The sequence below is a fragment of the Heterocephalus glaber genome, unplaced genomic scaffold (genome assembly GCF_053883595.1).
Source record: "Heterocephalus glaber isolate CG9 unplaced genomic scaffold, H.glaber_assembly_v1.0 deba00000546, whole genome shotgun sequence".
NCBI classification, from domain to species: Eukaryota; Metazoa; Chordata; class Mammalia; order Rodentia; family Bathyergidae; genus Heterocephalus; species Heterocephalus glaber.
In genome coordinates this window covers 18,097,946-18,109,978 of record NW_028258147.1, presented here as the reverse complement: position 1 = coordinate 18,109,978, position 12,033 = coordinate 18,097,946, and the positions used below count along the sequence as shown (strand labels likewise).

General features: G+C 38.2%; 1 long non-coding RNA gene across 1 annotated transcript in view; it reads left to right on the top strand.

Moving 5' to 3' along the window:
- The first annotated feature begins 8,028 nt into the window (after positions 1–8,028).
- Positions 8,029–12,033, top strand: part of LOC147829635 (uncharacterized) — a 43,980-nt gene continuing 39,975 nt past the window's right edge. The window contains exon 1 of the long non-coding RNA XR_015448730.1: positions 8,029–8,793. This is a non-coding gene — a long non-coding RNA (uncharacterized LOC147829635). The remainder of the gene's footprint in view (positions 8,794–12,033) is intronic.

The following is a 12,033-nucleotide window of genomic DNA, read 5'->3' as shown; positions in this document are numbered from 1 at the left end:
TACTGCTAACATCATATTAAATTGGGAAAAACTGAAAGGTTTCCCTCTAAAATCAGGAACAAGATAAGAATGTTCACTATCATCACTGCTGTTCAAAATAGTCCTTGAAATAGTAGCAAGAGCAATTAGGCAAGGTATACATATAGGAGAAGAAGTGAAATTACCACTGTTTGTAGATAACAGGATCCTCTACATAGAAGACCCCCAGAAAATTCATCAAAAGACCCCTAGAATTAATAACCAAATTCAGTAATGTAGCAGGATACACAAACACACAAAATACTGTTCTTGTACACCAATAATGAGCCCACTGAGAAAGAAATTAGAAAAAATACCACTCACAATAATACAAGGAAAAATTACATACTTAGAAATTAAGGAAGTAAAAAACCTCCACAATGAAAACTATAGTACTCTGTTAAAGGAGATTGAAGAGGACATCAGAAAATGGAAAGATATCCCTTGTTCCTGGATAGGCAGAACCAACATAGTCAAAATACCCATACTTTCAAAATTAATGTACAGATATAACACAATCCCAATAAAAATTCCAACAGCATTCTTCACAGAATGGAAGAAAACAATCCTAAAGTTCATACAGAACCAGAAAAGATGCAGAATAGCAAAAGCAATTCTGGGCAACAGGAGCAAAGCAGGAGGAATCACAAGTCTGGACTTGAAGTTATATTACAAAGCTACAGTGATAAAAACAGCATGTTAGTGGTACAAAAACAGATATGAACATCAGTGGAACAGAATAGAGAATGCAAAATCAACTCCAACCACATTAAACTATTTGATCTTTGACAAATAACCAAAATATACACTGGAGAAAAGATAGCCTGTGTAATAAATGGTGTTTGGAAAATTGGCTATCCTTATGCAGAAGACTGACTCTCAACCCGTGTCTCTCATCAAGTACTAAACTAAAATCAAAATGGATCAAAAATCTAAATGTTTAAACAGAAACACTTAAACTACTGGAAGATAAAATTGTTAAAACTTGAAGTCATAATCATAAAGACTTTCTGAATAGAACCCACATTGCACAGGAAATAGTACCAAGAATCAACAAATGGGATCCTATCAAATTTGAAAGCTTCTTCACACCAAAAGAAACAAGTATCAGTGAAAAGAAAACAAATAGAATAGGAAAAACAAATTGCCAGCAATTCCTCAGGGAAAGGACTAATATCTAGAATATATTTAGAACTCAAAAAATAAGGACCCACCCAAGACAAAAGACTCAATAAAAAAATGGGCAACTGAAATGGATGGACAATTCTCAAGAGGTACAAATGACCAATAAATACGTGAAAAATGTTTAACATCTCCGGCCAATTACAGAAATGCAAATTAAAATAACACTGAGCTTCCATCTTACCCAGAAAGAATGTCTATTAATCAGAAATCAAATAATAAGAAATGCTGGAGAGGCCATGAGGAAGAAAGAACCCTTCTATGTTGTTGGTGGGAATATAAACTAGTACAATCACTATGGAAATCAGTATAGAGATTCCTCAAAAAACCCCGAAAACTAGAAATTCTATTTGAACCAGCTATTCCCCTTCTAAGTATCTTCCCAAAAGAGTTAAAGATGGGGCCGAGGATTTAGCTCAGTGGTTCCAGTGCCTGCCTCTCAAGCTCAAGGTCCCAAGTTTGATCCCTGGTACCAAAAAAAAGTTAAAGACATCAAATTGTAGTGATACATGCATACCCATGTTTATAGCAGCATAATTCATAAAGCTAAATCTTGAAAGCAGCCTTTATGACCATCAATACAGAAATTGAAAATGTAGTATTTATGCACAGTGGAGCACTACTCTGGCATAAAGAAAGATAAATTTGAGTCATTTGTAGGAAAATAGATGCACCTTGAAAACAGAATATTAAGTGAAATAAATCAAATAGAAACTTAAAATATTGCATGGTTTCTGTTATATGAGAAATCCAAATTATAAAATAAAAGCAAACTAAAAGATAATAGGAAGAAGGGAGATAGATCTTTCTCAAATGGGAAGGGGTTCAAGAGACAGCAGAAAGGGAGAAGGACAGAAGAAAAGGAGATGAATAAATGAATTGAGATGTGTTATGTACACGCACCAACTCCATTCAAGAAATGTAAACATTGTGTACTACAAAGACGTGTTAATAAAAAATAAAAATGTTACACCTTTTTATATCTGTCCCATAAGTTTTAGTTGTGTTCAGATTGGTTTGTAGGTTTGTTCCCCTGCCCTGTTCTTTTTTCTCCAAATTTTTCAGTTTTGGAGTTTCCTATTGTCAAATCCTGAAGCTCAGCGACTTTTCTCTGTCATGTCAGGAGTTCTAATGGGCCCAGCAGAGGCAGACTTTGTTTTTTTTAATGAGCGTTTATGGTATCTAGTTTTTCTTTTCTTTTTTTTTTTTTGGTACTGGAGATCGAACTCGGGTCCTTGCACTTGCACAGCAGGCAGCGAAACCACTGAGCTAAATTCCCGGCCCAGTCTCTAGTTTTTCTTTTTGGTTCTTTCTTAGAATTTCTATCTCTCTGCTTACATTATCTACATGTTGTTTCTATGTTGTCTATTCTTTCCACAATAGCCACAGCATATGAACCAAAGTTGTAAAATTCCTGGTTTGACAATTATAAACTCCTACTGTATCTGATTGTGGTTTTGATGCTTGCTCCTTGTTCAAACTGTTTTGTTCTTTCTAGCATGATTTTAATTTTTTTGTTGGAAGGCACACAAGATTTACTGAGAAAAGGACCTGTGACAATTAGGCCTTTGGTAACATAGTGGTAATTTGGAGGCAGGGGGTGACACCCTCTACAGTCCTTTGATTTGGTCTTTGGTGATCCTGAGGCCTGGACTAGAATTTCACCAGTGATTCTTAGAGTCTGCCTTTTTTTAGGTGGAGCAAAATGGCTAGAGAGAACTGGCTTTGGGTATTTTCCTTCCTTCAGGTACTGTATGATCTGATAAGACCCCAGCACGTGAGCCTTTGGGAGTTGTCTGGAGGGAAGGGCTTATTAAGAGCAACAGAATGCTGTGAGGATTTTCAGGACGATTACATTTCCTTCCCTCTGCAAAAGCAAAAGGAGATCTTTCTTCAGTACTCACTACCAGTATTTCTGGTAGAATTCTTATAAGCAATGACCATGGAAGTATGGGCTCCTTCACCTCTGACTATTTCTCCTTAGAGTTTTTAATTCTTTGTGTTGTTCACTCTGAGCCTCCAGATACTTGTCAAGTATAATTCAGGTTTTCCAACTATGATATTAGCTCCTTTGGAGATATTTGCCCAGTAGTTTTGCTTAGGTAAGTTGTATTTCTCTCTATCCACCTGTTTGTTGCTCCAGTTTTGGGGGTAGTAGTTTGTCCTGTGACCTCACTTGTCTGAAGTAAATTAGAAGAGTGATAAATTTTTGAGTTCCCTTGGTGTTTTTATTTATGATAGAGTGATGACTTTAAATTCTTTCATTGCTGGACTGGGAACTAGAAATCTTTCTAGTTCATCTTTTGTTCAAAGGGGAAAAAAAAAGAACTTTGCAAATCTGGCTGGAGTCTGTTATGGTCCTCCCAAAGTCTTATGTGTTCAGGAGGTGATTGGATAGTGGATTACTCCATTGATGAGTTCAAAGATGAATGTGCTGCTCCGAGGTGGTGTCTGGTCTGAAGAGGCAGGTTCTAGGGGGTGTGACCTGCTGAGTGTATTCTTGTCTCTGGGTCCTCCTCTCTCTCTGCTTCCTGGCCACCATGAGATGAGCAGTTTTTCTCGTCATGCTAGTACAGTTAGAAACAAAGGAGCTAAGTGAGCCACTCCCTTCCCTTCATCCAACTGTAAAAGCCACACCACCCTAATGATTATCCATGCTTCCATAATTCTAAAAAGAGGTAGTACAGTTAGAAACAGGGAAGTTGTGTGAGCTACTCCCTTCTCTCCATTCAACAATAAACACAACACCACCCTAACAATTATCCAGGTTTAAATTTAGGAGGTCAAGATGGCCAAGAGGAAAGAAGTCACCTAGGATCAGAGGTATCTGACTCTTTAAGTTATCATCTCCCTTTATTTTCCCCTTCACCCTTCTGCCTATTCCTGCTGCTACCATCCTATGATCTTCAATAAATGTCGCTACTTACTACCTACTACAAGGTGTACTCTTGGCAATTATTTGTCATACAGAAGAACCTGGACTATTTTTGGCCCACTCAACTGTAACAGTGCCCCTTTGCCATGCTATTTCTGCCTTGGAGTTAGCCAACCATATATTGAAATCTTGAGTCAAAATAAAGCTCTCTTCCTTTAGGTTTCAGGTGCTAGATATTTTTTCCTGGTGACCAGAAAGTGAGTAATACAGAGTCAAATGGAAACTAAGTGGGACAACAAAAGCCCTAACTAATGAAAGAAGGAAAACATTGAAGTAGAAATGGAAGGTCCGTGTTGGTGATCCAAGCTGCATTGCTTATTCCAACACTTGGTTTTTCATCATACCAGATTTTCTTCCATTTTTAAACATAAGTGATTTTAGCCACAGGCTTTTTATCCATTTGTTTTTATTTGGGTCTTGACTTTTGGGGTGTACATGCTCAGTCTAAGCCCACTGTGGTCTGACATACATTTTCTTAATTTGTTTCTCCTCTCCTTCACTTTATTTTCCTTAGGAGAAGAAAGCAAAAACTTGAAACGCATACATTTCTTTCAGTAACCAGGGGATTTCCAGAGTTGTGAAATTGCTACCTATTAGAGTGAAAGACTAATAAAAACCTTAAAGTAAATATTTTAGTAGTTGGCTAAAAAAAGATCTTCAAATACTAGTGGAAGGTAATTTAGAATGAGGTTTTATAAAGAGCTCAATATGAAAACCCGTTTGACCTGTTAAAACAGGTGTGGATGGTCACAATTTCCTATTAAAAGGTATAATGAAAAAAATACAAATATAAGACAAATACATTGGGACCTAAGAACTCCAAATCGCTAATTTGGGAATTGTGAGCTGCTCCCAGTATGTAGAGGTTGAGGCCAGAGTCACTGTCAGTTGACAGGGAAAAGGGAAACAGTGTCTGTATACTTTCTTGGAGAAAGATGATTTCTTGGTAAAAGTTTGGCTTTAGCTTTAATTCATTATAATGGCAATACTCATTTACTTTTTAATAAATTGGCTTCTCTATTAAATAGCATAACACCTTCTGAAATGTGGTCAAAGATTTTTGTTTAAATAATATAATAATTTTGTGTAGCAAGATAAAGTAATTCAGCAATAATTCTAAATAGTTACTTACATCAAAGTGTTGGTATAATTCCAACACATGTCCTAAGATCAAAGTTTAAAGCAGTACACAAAGTACAACTTGACCTTCAGGAACTACCGCCTGCTAAAGATTTGCTTCTGTGGTTAAGAATGGGCAGTTTCTGGGCCTGGGGATTTAGCTCAGTGGCACCGTGCCTGCCTGGAAAGTGCAAGGTCCTGAATTTGATCCCTGGTACCCAAAAAAAAAAAAAAAAGAATGGGCAGTTTCTCAAAAGAGCATATGCCAACCAAAGGCATAAGTGAGTACAGAACCTCACACACCAACTTAAATGAATCTCCAAGACATTTTTATCATTAGCCATTTAGAATATTGGAAATTAAACCTGAGTAGTTTGAGAGTATAAGTAGCTCTTTAACTACGTTTTTCAAGTAATCTTCCTTTGTCCCTGACACATAGACTCGAAGGAATAATTTTTAATTACCTCAGTCATAGATGTTCTGGTAGATGGAACTAAAATTGTACTGTATTTTTTGGGGGGGGTACTGGGGATCGAACTCAGGACCTTGCACTTGCGAGGCAGGTGGCAGAACCACTGATCTAAATAGCCGGCCCCTGTACTGTATTTTGATTGACAAATTTTCAGCACAAATGCTTTTTAAAAAATGAAATGCAAATATCTACCTTGGATTAATCCTTATGAAATTAAAGTAATATAGTAATTTATAAAAATTATAAAAAGCTTTCCTTTTTTATTAAAAGAAAGAATACATTGGGCTACAGTTGGCTATCGTTTTTGTCAAAGTTCTATAAACTCATTAACAAGACTATTTTTAAAATAACTATCTCTCTTCCCCTTTGTCTTCATTGGAGCAAGTGTCAGAGGCTTATCAATAATTTGAAAAAAAAAGTGTGTAAGCAAATTTAGGCAATACTTTTATAAGGAAGAAATTTTAAATTTTCTCTTATTTTTCAGTTGGCTCAAATGCTCTGGGGTCCTTGAAGAGCCAAAGCAGGGAGCAGAGTGTCCTTATATAGACATAGCTTCCTTCCTTCTTGGGCATCCATACCAGCCACTTATATATGAACCAGGCAGTGTTGCCAGGCTATTGAGCTAGTAAAATATTAGAAGTGAATATAAACATTCCAAGTGATTCTGAGGTGCTGACTTAGTTACTTTCTCATCCTGACACAATACTGGATGTGCACAACTCTAAGGAGGAAAGGTTTATTTTGGCTCACAGTTTGTAGGGGTTTTAGTCCATAGTCAGCTGGCTCCAAGGCAGGAAGGCATGGGAGAGGAGAAACAGCTCATGGTATGGCAGACAGGATGCAGCGAGAGAGATCAAGGGAGGGAGATGTGCCCTTCCAGGCCACACTCCCAATGGTCCACCTCCTATGTCCAGGCTTCAACTCCCCACATCATATGTAGCTATAAACTCATCAGTGGAGATATGATACTCAGTGATATATGAGTATCATATATCAACCCCCATGATCCATTCACCTACCAAATCCTCACCTATGAGTGCATGAGGCTTTGGGGGGACATCTAGATATAAGCCATAACATATAAGCCTATTCTTTTACATTCTCTGGTCAATTAACAATTTTATTTCTTAAATATTTAACATATATACAAACTAGACATGGAATGTAATAAGTTTCATACCCCTTGTACTGAGCTTCAGTAGTTTTCAACTCAATGGTTGTCTTATTTCGTCTGTTTCCTTCCAGTGTTAATTTGAACATATCCAAAGGGCATATGACTCTTAACTGTATATCTCTCTAAAGACAAGACTTTTTCTCTGAGTCTTTTAAAAATTCACATTATCATTACAGAACTAAAAAAAAAGTTGTACTTAATATTCTCAAATATTCACTAACTGCATAAGTGTCATTGTCTTAACTTTTTTTCAAATATGGGTAGCCTTTGCTTTGCATAAGACTTATAAAAGTGACTTGTAAGTAATGGGAAAAATTATCATTCCATAATCTTAAAAATATTAAGCATTAAAAGCTCTGTTGGTTATAAATATATAGGAAAATGAAAACAAAATAAAAACTAACAATAGAGCCGGGGATTTAGCCTTACCTTCATGTTTCTATTTCTAGAAGTTGTCTTTCAGCTTAGTATTAATTCCTGTGGTTTTCAGGTTTTTGGAATTTTCACCTCCAGGGTGACTCTTTGAAACAATTCTTTTTAAAATTGACTTTGGGGATTTTTTAAATAAAATGCTCATTTTATTCCTTACATAGTCCCTGTGAAGGAGGGTCTAAGAATTCTGAGACTTAGCCAAGGTGAAGGATCTTCCTGGAAATCACATCTCATTCCTGGGTTTTGAACCCTAGGAAGTTTATCGACTTACTAAAAAATTGAGACTTGTTTTTAATCAGAGGGAAGTCATTTGACAGTTCACGACACAGAGCCAGGGAACCACTTCCTCTGGAGAATCTACCAGCCCTGCTCTACCCTTCCAAGGAATCTTAAACTGAAAAAAAATTTTCCTCAAGGAAATAGAATACCCACAGCAGGGTAAAGCTGATGTTTTCTGGCACTACCAAGATTCAGGCTTGTGAGTGTTATGATTTTTAGTAGTCTTTGCTAATGACAAAGTAATCCTGTTTCAAATAGCACAAACTCTGTGAAGATGTAATGACAAAGAGCTTCAGGTGACCTATATCAACACTTTGCTTAGTGGACTGTTAGAAGTTACTGCAGAACTTCACAGAGACTTTAAAATACAGAGGCATTTTGATGCCCTCACAGTAGACTACCATACGCAATGTTTCCTAGTTTATTTGGGCATGCAAGCCAATTTTCTTGAGCCAGTTACACTGTGTTTTGGAGAAGCTTGTCTTAAAACATTTATTCTTCAAGTAAAGGACACTGAAAATCCTTACAACTATCTTTACAGAGAAGGAAATATTGCTTTCTCCTACCCATTTAGGTTACAGTGGTACTTTAGTACTTACTTGTCCTTAATTGGTTCCACTTGTAGCAAATTAACTTGTCGTTAATTTGTCACAAGTACTAAAGAGGTTTTGGCTGGAAAGGGTAGCAAGTATCTAGGCAATGGACACCAACAAGTGCTAGCTCATACATTGAATACCAAAGGACAAGTACCAGGACAAAATTTTCACATCAAAATGCATTGAGTATCAAATTTGACTGATTGTACCAAGCTATGACTATATTTGGCTGTTGTAAAAATTAAATTAACGTAAAACAGTATTATGACATATCTAGATGTCCCCCTAAAGCTTTATGCAGTCACAGGTGAGGTTTTTGGGAGGCGGCTGGATCATGAGTGTGTGATACTGAATCAGTCTGTTGATTGGTTAAGCATAGGTGTGAGTGATGGAATGATTGAAGAGGGAGGCCCCGGCCTGGGTATGGATAGCACCAACGAATAGGGTTGTAGCCTGGGTGGAATTTAAAGGGAAAGAAGGAAGGTAGGCTTGCTGCTTCCTACGTACCCTGCCGTGAACTGTTTCTCCTCTGCCATGCCTCCTTGCCTTGGAGCCAGCTGACTATGGACTGAAACCTCTACCAACTGTGAGCAAAAATAAATCTATCTTCCTTTAACTTTTGGTTGTTGGGTATATTGCTCCTGCAATGAGGAAGTAACTAAGACAGATTAATAGAAAAACAGTTTTTAATTATATATGTATCCAGTAGAGTCCCCAAAACTTAAAGAAGCAGGCAGATGATTGAGACTTAAATATCATTAGTTAAAGAAAGGAATGCAGGTTTGGAACTTCTGGGAAATGGAGGTAAATTATGGGAAGATGAAAAGAGGAAATGTCTAGCCAATAAATGTTGCAGTTTTATGTAGCTAAGTCAGGTGACAAGTTTTCCCTTAGGAATAGCTCTTCCTGCCTCAGATACTTTTTCTAATGAAAATTTTATTTACAGATGTTAATTTTCATTATAAAGGGGAAAATTTATAGTTAGGCAGTGTCAGGGAGGTAGATTTTCCTATATTGCTTGGTTCTCAATTGGCCATATGAGTAATTAATAAAGTGACATAAGTTAAAGTGACATATGAGTGACATGTTCTGAACCCCCTCAACTGGAAATACTTGCATATTGATAGTTTCTGCCTGTTATCCTTTAGGATCTTCTTATACCTACTTTACTACCTACTTTATGTCTCTTGAGAGAGTCATAAAGAGCCACATGGGTCCATGAAGACATATCCATCTTTTGTTAGGCCTAAGCCACATTATGCCTAGAGAACTCTGGAGTAGTGATCCTTGGAAGAAATTTAGCAAAACACTTTGGGGAAGGTGGTTAACTCTGCTACTACAAGCACCAGCTGTTGTGTTCTCTAGTGCCAAGCATAAGGCCTGACGCAGAATGAGAATTTAATTGAATGTTGACTGACTAAACCAATGCATAATTCAGAGCCAAGATTCCCTAAAAGGAGAATGAGCTCTCCTCTCACATTTGGAGAGGGGAGAGACTCTAGGAAAAGAATGAAAAAAAACCTCTGCTGCCTGATCCTCAGAAGTGGGTGCCTGGAGGGCACAGCCAGAATTACCAGAAGTGCCATCCTACATGGATCCCAGTCCCCCTGGAAGATACTGGAAATTCCCTGATAGAGATTTTGGTCATCCTGAAAGAATTAGGACTATGGTTCTTAGAAAGTGGCTCGGGCCATGGCCTCTGGCAGCACCTGTGATCTTGTTCAAAATTCACATTCTCTTTCCTCAGACCTACTGAATCAGAATCTCTGGGGCTTTGCCTGGGCAACTTTGTTTTTAATTTGAGAAATTCTCCAGATGATCTTTATTCACATTAAAATTTTAAAAACCTATGAACTGCCTATTTGAGGTCAAAGTGATAATCACCAGAGCAGTGGTTCTGAAACCTGAAGGGAGATTGAAAAAATCTGGAGATCTTGGGCAAAGGCAAACAGGCTCACCAGAACTACAAAGTCCTCCAGGTGATTCTAATGTGCAGCCATTGATCTGCTCCTGGCTGTGCTCTTAGGTGGGGCTTTTAGGTGGTCATTTAAAAGGTAGTGGTGATGTCAAGTAGAATCTAACTAGACATTGAGCAAATGGTGAGTGCTGTCTATGTGTTCTGGCTGTTTGGGGTTCAACAGTCATCAAAAAGGGAGAGTCCTCAGTCTCCCGAGATCTCTAGTGAGTGGGGGCAGAAAATAGATGGTTAAAATACATTGTATGGCTCACAGAGATTAAGGAAAATGTGGATAACTAGACTCACATAGCATACTAAGGAAAACTCTCATCAGTGAGGTGACCTTGAGCAGACACCTGAGGGAAGTGAGGAAGTCTATCATGTGGGTGTCTTGAAGGATGTTTGAAGCAAAGGCAGAGTCATGGTTGGTATGTTGGGGGAGGCACCAAGGACTTATGACGTCCTGATTAGAGAGTGACATAGAATAGGGGGAAATAGGGTTGGAGGTGGTGGGCCTCTGTAAGAACACTAGCTTTTACTCCAAGTGAGGCAAGAAGCCAGTGGAGTGCTGTGAGAGGAGGGTGATATGATTGGGGCACATTTTAGTAAAGTCACTCTGATGTTGTGTTACTATCAGGCTGATAGGGTAGAGTATGGAAGTAGGGAGACCAATTAGCCATCTATTGCACTAGTCCTGGTGAGACAGGACAGCAACTTGAACTAAAGTGGCAGCAATGGTGCATCTGAGAGGTGGTCGGACTTTGCATGTATATTGGTTGAAGTTAGAGCTTCAAAATTTGTAAATATGGGGTAGGAAAGAAGAAAAGGACACAAAAGTTGCCAAATAATTTGAGAATTTATAACAATGAAATTATTTAGAGATTTGTAAAAATGGAGGAAAAATTGGGGGGGGGGGTTAAGATTCAGAAATGTTACACATGTTATATTAGAAGCATCCAGACATGGAGAGTGGCTGTGAAGCAAAGCAAGGCTCAGGCAAAAGTTGCTGATGCTGCGCCTGCCAAACTGAGACTATGTGCATGCTGTGGTGGACAGAGCACAGAGGAGCAGAGCTGCCCTGAGCGCAGGGGAGGTGAACCTTCCAAGTCACTGTACCACTGACCCCAGTGCTGAGATGAGCCACTAGGGCATCAGCAGCACCCCCCCCCCCACTTTGAAATGCAAAGACACCTAAACAAGTCTTAAAACCAGACTTCCAGATCACCTAAAGCAACCCCAAAGGGAGTCGAGATGGAACACTCTGATACTCAACCACCTGGACTCTCTGAACTGGCAACAAAAGGGGATCTGGAAAAAATGAAATAAAAAATAATTTCTCAAACAACAGCAGAGATTGTGCCCATACTGCAAGACATAATTAATAAATCTAAAGAGGACACAGAAAAAAATACAGGAGGTGAGGAACATGGTGGAATCCCAACATAGAAAACAAATGGAATCCATAAAACAGATGCAAAATGATTTCCAGGAGATTAAAAATGCCATTGAAAGTTTACGCAGCAGAATGAGCCAATGTGAGGACAGAATTTTAGATATAGAAGATAAGATTGCAATTAGCGACCAGGAAAAGAAAATTTTCTTTAGAATAGTAAGGGACCATGAGAAATCAATCCAGCAGCTGCTAGACAATGCAAAGAGAATAACATAAGACTGATTGAGTCAATGAAGAAACAGGAGAAATTGCAGATGGCATAAAAAACTGTTCACAGAAGTGATGGCAGAAAAATTCCGAGGCAGGGGAAAAAAACTTGACATACAGATAAGTGAAACATATAGGACTCCAACTACCCTTGATCAAAAAAAATCTACACATAGGCATATAATAGTTCAGATTCCAGAAACCCAACA